Source organism: Hyla sarda, chromosome 9 (genome assembly GCF_029499605.1).
Source record: "Hyla sarda isolate aHylSar1 chromosome 9, aHylSar1.hap1, whole genome shotgun sequence".
Classification (NCBI taxonomy): Eukaryota; Metazoa; Chordata; class Amphibia; order Anura; family Hylidae; genus Hyla; species Hyla sarda.
This window is the reverse complement of record NC_079197.1, coordinates 17,594,419-17,610,786: the sequence shown is the minus strand read 5'-3', so window position 1 is coordinate 17,610,786 and position 16,368 is coordinate 17,594,419. Positions and strand designations below refer to the sequence as shown.

At 42.3% G+C, this 16,368-nt stretch overlaps 2 protein-coding genes across 10 annotated transcripts in view; both read right to left on the bottom strand.

Moving 5' to 3' along the window:
• Positions 1 to 13,978, bottom strand: part of LOC130291575 (semaphorin-3F-like) — a 133,306-nt gene extending 119,328 nt beyond the window's left edge. For 2 of the 9 annotated variants that reach the window (XM_056540485.1, XM_056540489.1), the window contains exon 1: positions 12,976 to 13,977. The gene's annotated coding sequence lies outside the window, so the exon portion shown is untranslated. Of the gene's footprint in view, positions 1 to 1,742; positions 2,477 to 4,211; positions 4,362 to 12,953 lie in introns of those variants that run through there. The other 7 variants (XM_056540482.1, XM_056540490.1, XM_056540481.1 and 4 more) reach the window with 6 other exon arrangements.
• Positions 13,979 to 15,017: 1,039 nt separating this feature from the next.
• The window catches only part of LOC130291576 (protein SETSIP-like), a 37,613-nt gene continuing 36,262 nt past the window's right edge, over positions 15,018 to 16,368 (bottom strand). Inside the window, exon 10 of the transcript XR_008847966.1 lies at positions 15,018 to 15,574. The gene's annotated coding sequence lies outside the window, so the exon portion shown is untranslated. The remainder of the gene's footprint in view (positions 15,575 to 16,368) is intronic.

Sequence of the window (16,368 nt, the reverse complement as noted above, 5' to 3'; positions counted from 1 at the left end):
TACGTATATATATACATACAATTTGTGTGTGTATGTATACATGACGTACATAAAGTAACATATGTAATGTGTGTTACATTTTGCATGTCATGTGTACATACACATACACACATTATGTATATATATCTTTATATATGTGTGTGTATGTAGCACATATTACATGTGCTACTTTTTGCACGGCAGGTGTACATACATTTTATATATATATATATATATATATATTATATATATGTGTGTGTGTACACCTGACGTGCAAAAAGTAGAACGTAATATGTGCTACACACATATATATATATATATATATATATAAACAGCAGCACTGTTTATGACTACTGCATCAGGCGAGGGTTACCTGCTGAGAAACACAACTCTCCACGATTCATTACATAAGCTATTAAGCTCCGATATACCTATTAAGTGTTTAATGTGCAATAAATGTCTGCAGCATCTCATTACTTTGGGCAATGAAAAGAATCAAAGAAACGGCACATTAGGAATGAGACAATAAGGTTTTTCCCTTTTTAATCCATGCTTGTGTGACCGATGGGGGGATGGGGTTAAGGAGTGTAATTACTCTATTTTTGGCAGAGGTATGATTTCAGGGTTTAGAAAGAAAGGATGCCGATCTGTCAGTCTGGCTTCTCTGGAAAGCTGGTACGGAGAAGCGAACCACCACCTCTCAAACCTGGGACACCTCGTACCAGGCACCAGATACGGAGCAGCTCTGTGTTTTCCCAACTCTGTCCAACTTACAAAAGAGGTTGGAAGGGAGGGAGAGAGAACGTGCTGGAAGGCAGGGAGTGATGAAAAAAGTGAAAAGAATAGGGGAAGGGTAGAAAGAAAGGAAGAAAGTGAGAAGTGAACAGAGGATGGAGGGAGACTAGACAGGGAGGAGACTTTTAGTGAAAGATGAACTTGTCAATTATGAAGAAAGGTGAGAGAAGGACAAGGCAGAAGAATGAGACACTGGATAGGGTGTGAATGGAATAAAGTACAGAGCAGAAGCTACTGTGCTACACCGAGAGCAGAAAAGGTATACAAGACAAGGAATAGAGCAAGGACATGGAGCAGTACAGCTGTGTTCACACATTGGCCCTCATTTACTATTCTAAACCCAACTTGTTTTGTCAGGTGTTTTTGGCGCATCTTTGTCTGCGACACGATGCAACATTTTTTCCCGACGGACCCGATGTGGATTCTCCCAAACCCGAAAAAGGGGAGTAACCCGACATTTCTGAGCTTTACCACGTATTTATAAAGGTTTCCAACCCGAATTTGTTGAATTGTTGTGGATTTTTTCCCGACAACTCAGAGGAGTTGGAAACCAAAACCAACAAAACCCACGTGCGACAAACAGGATGCGACATAATAATAAATACCAGGGGAAAAAAGCAGTCGGGTAAGAAAGCAAGATAGACTTACAACCCGATTTTCTAAGTAAATGAGGGCCATAGTATTTTGGTCAGTATATGTAGCAAAAACCAGAGGTGGGCCAAACACAGGAAAAAACTACAATGTAAGATTCACTCTGTGTTTTGGAGCCACTTTATAGATTTTTCTGCAAATACTGACCAAAATACTACGTAAGAACAGAGGCTAAAGCTATATACAAGGAGGAAAAAAGACAAAACGTTCCAAAACGCTTAAATACATACAATTTAAGGAACGTTGGCAAATGTCGGAATGACTTGGCCATGCAGAATGTTTTGGAGTTCATAGGAGAGGATTTTAATGGTACATACCTCAGATATGTTCTTGCCAGTGGGGATTAGATAAAGGAATAGGAGGCAGATATCCCCAATCAGCTGATACGACTTTGTACCATGGCGAAATGTGCATTACGGGAAGTATACGTGATCATTGGAGGCAACATGCGAGCTGTCAGACTGACAGGCAGGAAACTGCAGGTGTGCCCGGGTGTGTATTTCGTCCAGAAAGAAGTCACAACTTTTTTTTTCGTTAGTTGGATACAGGTTAGGTGAGGATGGTTGAGGATAGACAAGCAGGTGAATGGGTGGTAAGTGCTGACAGTCCGCAGGTGGATACAGTCCAAAGGGAAAGAAAAAAAATCTCCTGTGATTCCTGGAGCCTAAAACCAGCAATAAAGCTCAGAACGGGGCAGTTTACGTGCTCATCCCGGTTTAATACTGAGCCACCGTGTCTGTGCAGTTATGTTGGGAGAGCAAAGTGTGACTGTGTGAGGGAGGGCCCCGAGTGACAGAACCTGACAGCTCCACTTTCCATTCTGTTGGAGAGAAAATGAAAGGGGGAGAGAAACAGTGGAGAAGGGAGGAGGGAGAAGGAAAGGGGAGAGAGAGAAGAGGGAATATAAGGGGGGTGTTAAAAGAGAGCGAATAAGAGTAAGCACAGAGGGAGGGACAACCCAGCCAGAGGTATGAGGGAGGAGAGAAGATTAAAGGGAAGGAGTACGGCTGGAGAAAACTACCTGACTCCAAATCACAAGTACAAGGGAAATGAGACGCACAAGACCCGAACACCTGAGAGACAGAACAAGCCAGAAAGGAAAGGGGGGAGCGGAAGGAGGGGGCTGAGGTATAAGGATGGGTTCACACGTAGCATTTTGGTCAGTATTTGTAGCCAAAATCAACAGACACAGAGAAAAGTTTAACGGAAAGGTTTGGAAAATATAAGTGTGAACATAGCCCAAGAGTTAAAAGTAGTAAGGCTGGTTATACCTAGACAAGAGGAGAGCTGGAAAGTGCCAACAAAGAAGTCCCCATCGTGTGAAGCCCTGAACTCTCCAGGTTGCCATTATGATGCAGTTAACCTCTCACATGCCCACAATGTGGGGGCAGCATGATGTAATGGAGAATTTACCGCACACGAGCCCTATCTGACCGAACCACTTGGGAGATCAAATCTATAGATGAATATCACCGATACAAATAAAGGAACCACAGAGAAGAAATTTGTTAAATCTGCTGTGCGACGTTCTTTCCAGTTTAGGGTATTTTCGTTTGCACAGCCATTTGCCCCTAACACTGCAACTTTTTAGAAGCGTCCCCCCCTGCGTGCCCATGAAAAAGCTCATTAGATATTCTGTTCTTTGCATGTTCTCGTGACCTTGGCGTGCCCTTTACTTCTTTGTTTTGCCAATCCTCTCCTCTGTCAACCACTCCATTTATATCCAGAGCAGGTACGTAGCTGGCAGCGCAAGCCTCCCCCCCCCCCCCCCCCCCCTCCAACTAAGCTCCCTACTGAGCGCAGTGGATTTCTATCCTATAGCTTCATCCATAATATAGACATATCAAGGGCAATGGAAGTGCAGGCCTTGCTACCCTTTACCCCTAAGCCAAGACAAGGGAACGATCTGTGCTGAAAGCTGTTGACTATTCTCTGCCTCAGCGGGACACCGAGACGTGGTAAATAACTGGACACAGAGCATAGCAACCGGCCAAGATAGAAATGCTCTCAATGGCACTGGGTTCAAAGAGATGTCGAAAACCCTTAACTAGAAATCACCTTATTAATTCTCCTTCATTTACAAGGTTCACAATAATCATTGGCTGCTTCTCGTCAGCTAGGGATGAATGAGTGTCATCCGGATAAAATAAAGTGTTGCCTGATGAGATAGATTGCAATGATCTAATAGCTATGGTATTAATGGACCGGGAAGCTACCGGGACAGTCCATGCATATGGCATTACATAGAAACAACTCGTCCCCTCCCAAAGGAATTCTAAACGCACGGCTTATCAGAAGTCTCTATGGGATGGAGACCAGAACACAGAAACCAGAGTGACAATATAACAAAGCCCAAGCAACAGAGCCTTGTGGAGACAAAATAGTCAGAGCGGACTCTAACAATAGACTGTGCAGTCCCTGAAATACCTGGCGAGCAGACAAGACAGGGCATCTTACTTGGCATGGGATAGGGATGTGAGACATCAGGGCACAGACAAGTGAAACACAAAATAGGAAGAATATATAAGTGCCTAGGACTAGGCCGGTAATAACCTAAATTATATCATGTAAGCAGTAAAAAAAAAAAAAAGCAAATATTTGTTGTGAAAAATCTAGAATTAAATACAATAGCAGTAGGAGAAAGAATTCTGGTTACTACATTCATTCCAGCAGATTTGGATTTTTGCTACATTATTAGAAAGAAAAGCAATAGCATGTGATCGTATAATACATACGAGTTATAGCATGCTAAACACAGGTGCTCCGTGTTATCTGTACCTCATTACCTTTAGGCTTGAACATTGAGAAGCCCGGACCCGGATAAGATGCCGCGAGGGAGCTGCGCTTTTTCCGTTCTTTATCCCCAACAATGCAAACACTGGATAGAAGGGACACAAAAAAGTCTGGAATGTGCTGAGGGTCTCATAAAGTGATCAAGGCTCCCGCTGTGAGCCCAGCTTATGTCACTCACTCCTACAATCTCGCCTGTCCCATTGAGACTCTGGAGAGGATGCTGCCCTCTTGCCCAGTGTTCTTGAAGAGGACACCTACACTTATTAAGAGGTTGGAACCAACCAGAACGAAGATGAATGCAGAAGGCGACTCCAAGGGACGCTTCTAATAATCGCCTCTAAATGGCATAACTAGCTGGCAAATAATAGGCTCCGAAAAGACAAAGAAGAGAAGGCTGGACCGTGCCAGATGATATGAATGTCACTGAGCTCATAGACAAGTGTGCTGGAAAGCACTTATGGTAGTGTAAGTATGTGCGGCGCAGCTCTTATGCCCCCCAAGAGTCTCTTGGGTTGGCAGTAAACACATGAGAAATGGAAGGAGGGCCTGAGAATCAAATGAGGGGGGACCCGACTTAACGCGTCATCTTGATTAGCCACTTGAAGACATTTTTCAGGGTGTTTCTGGCCCTCTGTTAACATTCCTGTTAGCGTGTTTAATCCTGCATTGAGAGCGCTTGATAAGAATCAGACAAACAGGCAGAGCAAGCTGGCAGGGAGCGAATGATGAGGGGAGGGGTGGATGGTGCAAAAGGGAAAAGGAGGGGTAAAAAAAAATCAGTAACCAGTTCAAAACAGTTTTATCTCAAAAGGCAGCAGCATCCCACTGTCCTCCGAGCAGATGGTGACATTGACAGGGAATATGTGGGCGCCTGCGTGCATATAGCATCTTCCCTTATCCTTAGATAGCATACGGATAAGGGTGACAATTCCGACTGCTGGCATGCCATGCTGCTTCTGTATAAGAAATGACTCTATAGTTATCTCACAACAGAAGCCTGGATGCTGTGTGTGTGTAGCGATAAATCCTGCATGCTGTAGCGTATTGTGATCATTTCTCCTGATACTAGAAAAAAGAATATATTCACATAAAAATGTTATGGAGTTAAATGATGGGATTTGCAAACAATGTTTAAAACCCCAACCAAACAGGAGGAAGATACTGACGTACGAAACGGTTAATGAGTAATTCTATTCTTCTGTTTAATCTGTTTTGACTGGAAACGGTTTTTATGATTCCTGAAAGGAAAATTTACAAGAAAGATAAAGTAAAATTTAACCGGTAGAAAATAAGGTCTTGTATTTTTATAGGAAGAGTTTGTGGCAAATGAGTTAGTCGCTTAATGGAATAACCACTGATCTCTCATTTACATGCGGCTGTCACATGGAGATGGAATACGATTGTTGCCTTTTATTTGGTCATATATTTGGTCCCCATTACCACACAAGAACGGATCCAAACACAGACATTTACAAGCCGAGACGTCTGTTGAGAAAGTACAGGACTGGTACAGACAACAGAGGAGATTGCTGTGCATCTGTAACACAGATGTAAAATAATATGGCTGCACTGAATGACAATATGGTACTTAGGGCTGGGCGGTATGACCAAATGTGTGTATCACAGTATTTTTTTTACTTTTGGTGGTTCCACGGTATATAACGGTATTTCCTAGCCCCCCCCCCCCCCATATTAATTATCAGCCCACATCCCCATCGGGGTAAATGCTCACATATCACCCGCATGCGCTGCCCTCCTCGTCCTGCTTGTTGCAGCCGCCGGTGCTGGCAGTCTATACTGTGCGGTATCCCTATGCTCGGGCTGCAGAAGGTAAACAAAATAAACTTTAACGCACCTACGTCGGCCTTACGCTGGGGACGGGAACGTCGGACAGCTGTCAGCCTATCACAAGGTCGCAGCGATGTTCCTGCTCGGCCGATGATAGGCTGAGCCCACTGTCATGTAAGAAGCCGGCTTCTTACATGACAGTGGGCTCAGCCTATCATTGGCCGAGGCGGAACATCGCTGCGGCCGGTGATAGGCTGACGGCTGTCCGACGTTCCCGTCCCCAGGAAACAAGTGAGGCCGGTACCGGACCAAAGGGAGGTGAGTTAAAGTTTATTTTGCTTATTTTTTGCAGCCCGGGCATATTGATACCGCACAGTATAGAGCAGTTGTCTCCAACCTGCGGACCTCCAGATGATCCAGTTTTGCAACATCTGGAGGTCCGCAGGTTGGAGACCACTGGTATAGAGTGTCAGCGCCGGTGGCCGCAACAAACAGGACGAGGAGGGCAGCGCATGCAGGTGACATATGTGAGTAGTACCCTGATGGGGACAGCGCTGGGCTGGGCTAATAATTCATTGGGGGGGATCTGAACAGCGCTGGCGGGTCACAAAGGATTAGTTTCCCGATGTGGGGACAGCGCAGCGCTGGGCTGATTCATTCAGGGGGAGGGGCCAAACCGGTATTGCGGTATGGGTTAAAATTCGTGCAGCACAAAAATTTGATCAAGGGAGCTCTTGCCTGAAATTTTTGCACTTAGAGAAAGGCACATTTAAAGTGTACTCGTCAGATCCAACAAAAAAAACTTTTTTTTAAATATATCACTCAGTACCTAATCCTGACCATGTACATCTAATTTTTATGTGTCTAGCACCTTTACTAATTTTTTTATTACACTTTTAATTTAGCTCACTAGTCTGAATTCCTCTCAAAGGGAGGGGGCGTGGCCTCACTGTGCAGGTCTCCGCCCCCTCCCTCAGTATTCTGTCTGCTCACATCTCCCCTAGCATTAGCAAAACTACAACTCCCAGCATGTCCTCACTGACAGTAGCGGGACACAAGCTGACAGTGGGAGGATTTTTCCTCCAGGTGTGAGCCCTGCACTCACAGCTGTCAATCAAGGAAGTGTGTCCATGACATAAGTGATGACTCATGGACACAGCAGGACTAGTATGTGTCCAAGCAGGCAGGGGGGCAGTTGTTTGACTGGATTTTTCAGTATGAAATACTGAAAATTTTCTAATGGAAGCAAATGCAAAACCTACTGGTTATACATGCTTTACAACATATCAAAAGTTTTTGTATCTGGCAGTGCCCATCTAACCATACCAGCGATGCATTTCTATAGGAAAATTGGACAATATTTGTGGAAAACAGTAACTTATGTATCAATAACCAATTTTTCTCAACACTGAAAGATACTTTTTGGGGATAGCCAAAGATGGCAGAAATACTGCTGGTTTACCACACAGGATTTCTGTGAAGAAAAATCAGCAACATTTAGGCTAGGACGCCACTGAGGTTTTTGTCTTGCCTTTTTTTTAGGGTTAAATACGCCAGAAAAACTGCCACTGATTTTCCCTGCATTTTGGTGTTTTTTCTGGCGTTTTTGCCTTTGAGTGGAAATTGCATTTTTGGCTCCTTTGGCGTTTTTTTTTAAATGTGTTGGATACCAAAAAATAAATAAATAAAGGATGCAGTAGGGATGGAAAATAAATTGTATTTAACGAAATTTATATATTTTTATAACAAAATTTTTTATTAATTTTTAAACAGGGATCCATTTATGTGGGCGGGGAGGGAACTAAAAATATAGCTGACAATAATAAAAATTTAGAAATGGGCCATTCAAATGTAAAAAAAAAAATTTTGTTTTAATATTTGTAACATTTTTATTATTAATGTATTTAAAATGTGTTTAATAAAGTGTGTGTGTTTTTCACTTTTTTTTCCTCTATTTTTAAAAATTATTAGGTAGTACTACTACTCCCAGCATGGAACAGACTGCTCCATGATGGGAGTAGTAGTACCTGTACTAATAGACAAATCACCCCGGGTGACACCCGATGTGATCGCCCTATCTATTGCACAAATGCGGAGCGGCGCTCGCATCTCTGCACTATACTCCGGTCAGCCAGTGATGTGAATAGAAATTCACCTCACTTATTCATATTTTCTGCCCAGAGTGGGGATTGGCTGGATGGTTGTAGCCAATCAGAGCTCTCAGAGGGAAATATGAATCAGTGATGTTCTATTCATATCACTGGCCAGCCGGGGTATATTGCAGAGATGAGAGCGCTGTACATATCTGCAAATGATAGGACGATCGCATCGGGTGTCAGGAGTGACACCCGCTGTGATCTGTCCTTAACTGCAGGTACTACTAATCCCAACATAGAGCACACTCTGCTCCATGCTGGGAACTGTAGTACCTGCATTAACAGATCGCAACAAGTGTCACTTCTGACACCTGTCTATTAATGCAGGTACTACAGCTCCCAGCATGGAGCATAGTGTGCTCCATGTTGGGAGCAGTAGTACCTGCAGTTAAGGAAAGATCACAGCAGGTGTCACTCCTGACACCCGCTGTGATCCTTCTGTGATCGGACGGCCGCTTTTCTATGGTTCCCTGCACTGACGTATATATACACTTATTCATATTTGCCACAGAGAGTTGTGATTGTCTGGAACCATCTGGCCAATCACAGCTCTCTGCAGGAAATATGAATATATACGCAGTGCAGGGGACCACAGAAGAGCGGCCGGCGGCATTTATACATTATACAGGAGGATGGCAACAGTGTCAGAAGTGACACCACTGGCGATCTGTCAATTAGTACAGGTACTACTACTCCCATCATGTAACAGTGTGTTCCGTGCTGGGAGTAGTAGTACTACCTAAAAAATAAAAAATAAATAAAAGTGAAAAAAGTGAAAAAGACACACACACACTTTATGCAACACATTATTAAAATAAATTATTAATAAAAAGTTTAACAAAATTAATTATAACAAACATATTATTTTTACATTTAAATGGCCCCTTTTAAAATTTTTAATACTGTCGGCAAAATTTTTAGTTCCCTGCCCGCCCACATAAAATGATCCCTGTTTAAAAATTTATAAAAATTTTGTTGTTAAATACAATTTTTTCCATCACTACTTTTTTTAATGGTACCCTACAAAATTTTATTAAAAAAGGTATCTCCATCACTTTTTTGGATCATCAAAGTCCAAAAAAAGAATAAAAACCACCGGCAAAAAGTTAAAACCGACATGGCGTTTTTTTTTTACTCCCATAGACTTCTAAGGGAGAAAAACGCCATGATTTTCCCGAAAAAAATGCCAAAATGAAAAACTCCAAGTGGATCTGGCATTTTGCAGTTCACTATTGGCTTGCAGCTAACTTCTAGCCGCTGCGTTTTTTCACAGAACAAAATGCTGTGCGGCATAATGGGCATATTTATCAGCGTTTTGCATGAAAAACCTCAGTGGAATCCTTAGGGTAAATTTACGTGTGCCAAAATGTTGCAGAGATGTTTGGGACTGAATTCTTTCTGGTCATCAGAATGGGGCTATATGAGGTGAAAAGGACAGTTAAAAAAAATTCTGCATCAAATCTGCCGTGTGTGAAGATACCTGCACAGTAGCAGCAAAGTGGGTGAGGTTTCTACAAAAAAAAAAAAATCGGCATAAAATTTAAATGGAAACTGGCTGGCAGTGCAGGAGGCAGAAGGCCATTTACATCTGCTAAATATTTATTAATGATCCCCCACCCCTAAGATTTAAAGGGGAAGTAAAAATGTACATTAAATCCACGGGTGTTGTGGATTTTGCAATAAATGTGACTGGATACACTGAAAATTCACAACTGAGTAACTGAAGTACACAAACTTTTTTATCTATAAAATACTAGCTTATTTATCTTCACATACGCACCAAATAGAGCAGATTTACTGCCAAAAAATCCAAAGCATTTCTGCAGAACATGGTCATACCCTTAGAATTCTCTTCAGTGTAAAATGTGCAGCATTACTTTAAATTATTTAGTAACACTATTTGTTGGTGAGTTAAAAGGTATATCCAGCAAAAACAAAAAATGTTTTTAAGGTATTGCAACGGAGGAAAGATTTACCAAAGCCTGATCAAGGCAAGCAATCAGATTTCATTTTTGAAAAGGACTCTGAAAAATGAAGCGATCTGATTGGTTGCTATGAGCAACTCAGCAATTTTTCCTCTGGACAGGTTTTGATAAATCTCCCCCAGGATGTGTTTAAAAAAAAAAAAAAAGAGAGAGGTAAGTAAAGGCTTTTTTATTTTAGTACACAGCCTGGCTACAAACTTTAGAAGAAACATTTGTGCTGGATAACCCCTTTAAAGGGGTTCTCCACCATAAGGTGATTTTAGTATGTACCAGCCAGACAGTAATGGAAATGCTTAGGAAAGATCTGCGCTTGTCTTGGGGCTAAATGGCTATGTTGTTACTATAATACTGTGGCTAGCTTTTTGTGAACTGGTATTTCCTGTTTGACTTTTCTTTTTTTGACTACAAATCCCACAATTCCATTTTCCTCCCTCCCACACATCAGCCACCCCACCCATTGAAACATAAATGAGCTGCAGTCATTCAAAAGACCTGTGGTTTTCAATCAGGGTGCCTACAGCTGTTGCATTAGTTGCAGATTGATCTCTCTCCCACTAAGCGATTGATCCACCCATTGAAGCAGACAGGCTCCCTGTCATCAGCTGACTAGTGATGTCAGTTCACGGCCACATTGCAACCTGGGAAAAATCTGAGACAACAGTCATTTTGTATGCTGTTAAAAATAAATATTGGGGTGAAAATCACAGAAGAATTGAGAAAACCATCACACAGAGGTACAGACGCGCTCTGTTCCCGAGGAGAGTCGGGCCCCCCTAACCCCCCCCCCGGAGGTCTAAAACTTATCCGCTATCCTTTAGATAGGGGATACGTTTTTCAGCCTGATGTTTCTCCATTAAGTATAATAAATAAACAAATCCATGTGTAAAAAATCCACAGCTGCAGATTTCGCTGCAAATCTAAAATTAAATTTAATTGCAGATTTTTTTTCCCCCTCACTGAAGTCATTGGAGCAAATCTATAACCAATCCTCAGTGTATCCGCCACACAGACAGACAGACATACCGTACAGGTTCTGTGTAGATTTTTTTCTACAGCATGTGGATAAAATTTCTTAAAATCTCATCTACACTGCTGGCACTGTAAAAATTTGCAGATTTTCCGCATGCAAATCTGTGGCATATACACCACATGGGAATATACCATTATTACTGATCGCTCTTTGCATCTGCACAAGATCCTTCCCTAAGTGCCCATGCCTATTGGATCTCCTGCCCACGTTCCACCAGGCAAAGGGCTGTATCCCATCACAAACTGAATCTGATAAATGGCTGTGCATGTTTACAGCTGTAGAAGCCGGACCTATCAGACATTATGGATTTGCCATAAATCTCTCAAATGGGAATATCCCTTTAGGTTAGAGTTACACGTAGCAATCTGCAGTGGATTTCCCCCAACTGAAATTCGGCTTGCGGATTTTTCCCTGCAGAATTTCCACAGCAGAAAATCTGGAAGCGGAACCTATCGACTTCAGTAGATAGCAACATAATCTGCTTGCGGATTTTCAGCTGCAGAAATTCCGCAGCAGAGGATCCACAAGTGGAATTTTGGCTGTGGGCAACCCGCTGCAGATGTGCTGTGTGTGATCGTACCGTTACGGTCTACATATATGCTATCTGCTTGTTTTTGGGGGGTGGAGAAGAGAAGCAAGAAACATGGGAGTATAAACAAAAGTGTGCCTTGTTTTTCCTAAAAAATAAAAGCAAATCCATAAATTATCCCGTGTGCATGAAGTTAATTGTCCTCAAAACCTAATCCTGATGAAATGTTGAGCATTTTTTCACACAATGTGAACTAAAACATACATAATAAGAACTACACTAAACCAGTTTTTACCAACTAGTGTGCCCCCAGCTGTTGCAAAACTAAAATTCCAAGAATGCCCGGACAGCCAAAGGCTGTCCGGGCATTCTGGGAACTTTAGTTTTGCAACAGCTGGAGGCACACTGGTAGGTAAAAACAGGATTAAAGGGGTACTCCGGTGGAAAACTTTTTTTTTTTTTTATCAACTGGTGCCAGAAAGTTAGACAGATTTGTGAATTACTTCTATAAAAAAATCTTAATCCTTACAGTACTTATTAGCTGCTGAATACTACAGAGGAAATTATTTTCTTTTTAGAACACAGAGCTCTCTGCTGACATCATGAGCACAGTGCTCTCTGCTGACCTCTCTTTCCATTTTAAGAACTGTCCAGAGTAGGAGAAAATCCCCATAGAAACATATCCTGCTCTGGACAGTTCCAAAAATGGACAGAGATGTCAGCAGAGAGCACTGTGCTCATGATGTCAGCAGAGAGCTCTATGTTCCAAAAACAAAATAATTTCCTCTGTAGTATTCAGCAGCTAATAAGTACTGGAAGGATTAAGATTTTTTAATAGAAGTAAATTACAAATCTGTTTAACTTTCTGGCACCAGTTGATTTAAAAAAAAAAAAAAGTTTTCCACCAGTACCCCTTTAAACCATTATTGCCTCATAATGGAGCAAAGCAATTGTTGGAGAGAAATAAAACAGGTGTATTGTGCCTTATTTATGTGAATGGAGCCAAGCTGCAATACCATACACAGCCAATGTATAAGAGTGGCACTCTTTCAAGGGGGGGAAAAAAAAACAGACCCCTTTAATTTCTTGCATCCTCTTCTGTTTTGTTGTCAAAACTTTACACAATTCTTAAACTTAAAAGTAAATTTGGGATTTCATGGAAATATGTGTGTTTCTCTGTATCATTTATAAAGGAAAAAAGGCAAACAAGTTCATGCATAAGACTAAAATATTTCACTGTGTGTTACTTTTATAAAGAAAGATACAGACTTTTTCCCTCCTTTTCTTTTTCAACAAAATGAGGGCGTACGACATCTCCGGCCAGCTGCTCACAGGCTTTTCTCTTCATGGCTGACTGGACTGGGACCCTGAGGATGAAATGAAAAGTACAGGTGTCTCTCTAAACTTCAACAATGTGTCAATAGGCTTTTATTAAGGACAATGTAATGGTCCTCCATTCATGAAAAGCTATAGACAGGGAAGGGGAAAGGAAGGAGAAAGATTAGGAAGCAGAAAGAGGAAATTAGAAGGGAAAGATACCATAATTGTGAGTGGAAAAAAAAGAGATACAAAGGAAACTATTCAAACAAGTAAAAGCTAAAATGTGACAAAAACTTTTTCTTAAGTTTTTTCTCTCTTTCTAGGGGCACGTTATTCCCATCTGGATATTTATGGGATATCCACATGATATGCCATAAATATCCAACCTCTAGGGCCTACACCTATCTTCTGGGCAGGAGAGAGGGCGCTTGGATCCAAAAGGTGGACACAAAGGGCGTGGCGGCTATCGTGGTGGTCCCCGGCGGCTGGACCCCCATGATCAGACGTTTTCCGCTAGCCTGATGTTATCCCCTAGCCTCCGGCCGCTGGGGACCCCTGCGATAGCCGCCACGCCCCCTCCATTCATGTCTATTGGAGGAAACATCATGGCCGTGTACTAGCCTTCAAGCCCCCTCCCATAGACATGAATGGAGGGGGCATAGTGTGACGCCACGGTGCCTGCTGCCTCGGCCCGGAGAAAGGAGATACCATGTCTTGGGGCGGAGTACCCCTTTAAATACCTCAATGTTCACTAAGATGTAAATCTGATAACACTATGGCTATACAGGACCTCAACTGCGTGGCCAAATACTGCACTGTAACTAATGAAAGTGAATAGGTTCGGGATGTGACCTTCAAGTGGCCGTCACCATTAGCCCATCGAAGGCTATGTTCACACAAATATTTGCAGTTACAACAAAAAAAACATTTTTTATATATATATATATATATATATATATATATATATATATATATATCACTCAGTACCTAATCCTGACCATGTACATCTAATTTTTATGTGTCTAGCACCTTTATATATTTTTTCATTACACTTTTAATTTAGCTCACTAGTCTGAATTCCTCTCAAAGGGAGGGGGTGTGGCCTCACTGTGCAGGTCTCCGCCCCCTCCCTCAGTATGCTGTCTGCTCACATCTCCCCAAACATTAGCAAAACTACAACTCCCAGCATGTCCTCACTGACAGTAGCGGGACACAAGCTGACAGTGGGAGGATTTTTCCTCCAGGTGTGAGCCCTGCACTAACAGCTGTCAATCAAGGAAGTGTGTCCATGACATAGGTGATGACTCATGGACACAGCAGGACTAGTATGTGTCCAAGCAGGCAGGGGGGGCAGTTGTTTGACTCCCTATTGGTTTGGCATGCTTTACAACATATCAAAAGTTTTTGTATCTGACAGTGCCCATTTAAGGAAAGCAGCGAGTCGGGAAGTGAATCGCTCAGTTGTGCGCTTCTCCAGGCTTTAGTGAGCTTAGGAATCTATTGGGCAGTCTTAGTCTGTGATTGACAACCTTTACTGATTAGGACCACCCACTGGACTCCTAAGCATAGAAATGAGGGATTTCAAATAACAACTTACAAGTTATATTGAATTTTCCAAGATTTTCATGGCAACAGGTTCTCTATAAATCTCCCTTGTGTCTAAGGTTGGTATAAGCACTGTCACTGTTTTGCTCTGCTGGGAAGACTTGGGTAAAATTAAAGGAGTACTCCAGTGCAATAAAACTTACCCCCTAATCTAAGAATAGGGGATAAGTTTTCGATTTTTGGGGTTCCGATCGTTGGGACCCCCATGATTTACTGCACGGCACCCCGGAAGTCCCCAGGAATGGGGCGTGCCGACACCCACAGGAAGTGGCAATTGACACGCCCTTTCCATGTTTCTTTATGGAATACATGGAGGGGGCGTGTTAGCCAGCGCTTTGTGCAGGGGTCGACACATCCCTTTCCTGGAGACTGCCGTGCAAGAGATCGTAGGGCGTCCCAGCAGTCGGATCCCCCGTGATCTAAAACTTATCCTCAATTCTGTGGATAGAGGATAAGATTTATCACACTGGAGTACTCCTTTAAGACTTTTTGGTTGCTTTTGACTGGATATCTTAGAAGCTGAAAAGACCAGGCTGCAGATCAAACATTGCAGCTATGTGGGGTTCTCTATAGGCACAATATTCTACAATCATAGGGTGCAAGTATTTCTATTGTAGAAACCGGAGTCTGCTGTTTGTATTCAATGCCATGCCAAACCTGCCAAAACGAAACGGCTCTTATTTCTAGAATGCAAGTGCAATGAGGTTGGATGAGGACATTTGGCTGTGAACATTGTCATTTTTTTTTTCTAACTACAGATCTCAATCATGTTGTGACATTAAGATGGACATAGACTTGATAGCTGCCAGTGAAACAATGGACAGACGTCTCTGGTGCCACTTATCTTAGGGGTGAAACAACAGGATCTGACAGGTTGGAATCCAACCTAGGGCATCTTTGTTTGGTCTCTGAATGCAAGACAGATCCTATCAATCATCGGAATCTGTCAAGAAAAATCAAGTTGCTTTATTCTTTTTTTTTTACAGCAGAGAGAAGAAAAATCTAGATCCTAAAATCAGATTAATACTGAAATACGCAGATTTTATTTTCTGTTGTGCCAACAATCTGGATGAAGGATGGAGGATGACAGAGGCCTCTGCAACCATAGTTACTATCAGGTCTCATTATACCAGTTTGAGGGTAAGTTCACATGTATACCATCTGCTGAAGGTTTTTCACTGCAATGTTGCTACCCATCGACTTTAATGTGTCTGAAGCAAATTATGTATATGGATTATGAACATGTAAACATACCCTAAGGGCACATTCACACTATGGAATCTCTGCCCTGAAAAATTCCCGATGGAGATTCCAAAAGCAGCTGGTGCTGAGTGAATCCGTCATTCATTCTTATGGCAGAGGAATTCCAGTGGTGGAAAGCTCTGAAGCTGAAATTCTGCAGTGCACACTGTGCAGCAGAATTCCATTGACAGCATTGGGATATTCGATAGTGTGAAACATAGAAACATTGCCATTCTGATTAATGGAATTGATTTTCAGTCACAGAGATTACTGCAACAAATCTGCCGAGTTTGTTTTATACTGCCTGTGGCCCTAGACGGGCTACCTTATTATATTATGGTTTTATTTGTTCTAAAAAGGTTGTGGCAGGATAGAGGAAACCTTGTTACAATACCAGCTGGGAACAGGGCCCCAAACTCATTGGGGCAGTCCCTAGGGGCTTCTCCTCACTCGCTGGCCTTGAATAATAGATCTATCACTATTTGCATACAGCGA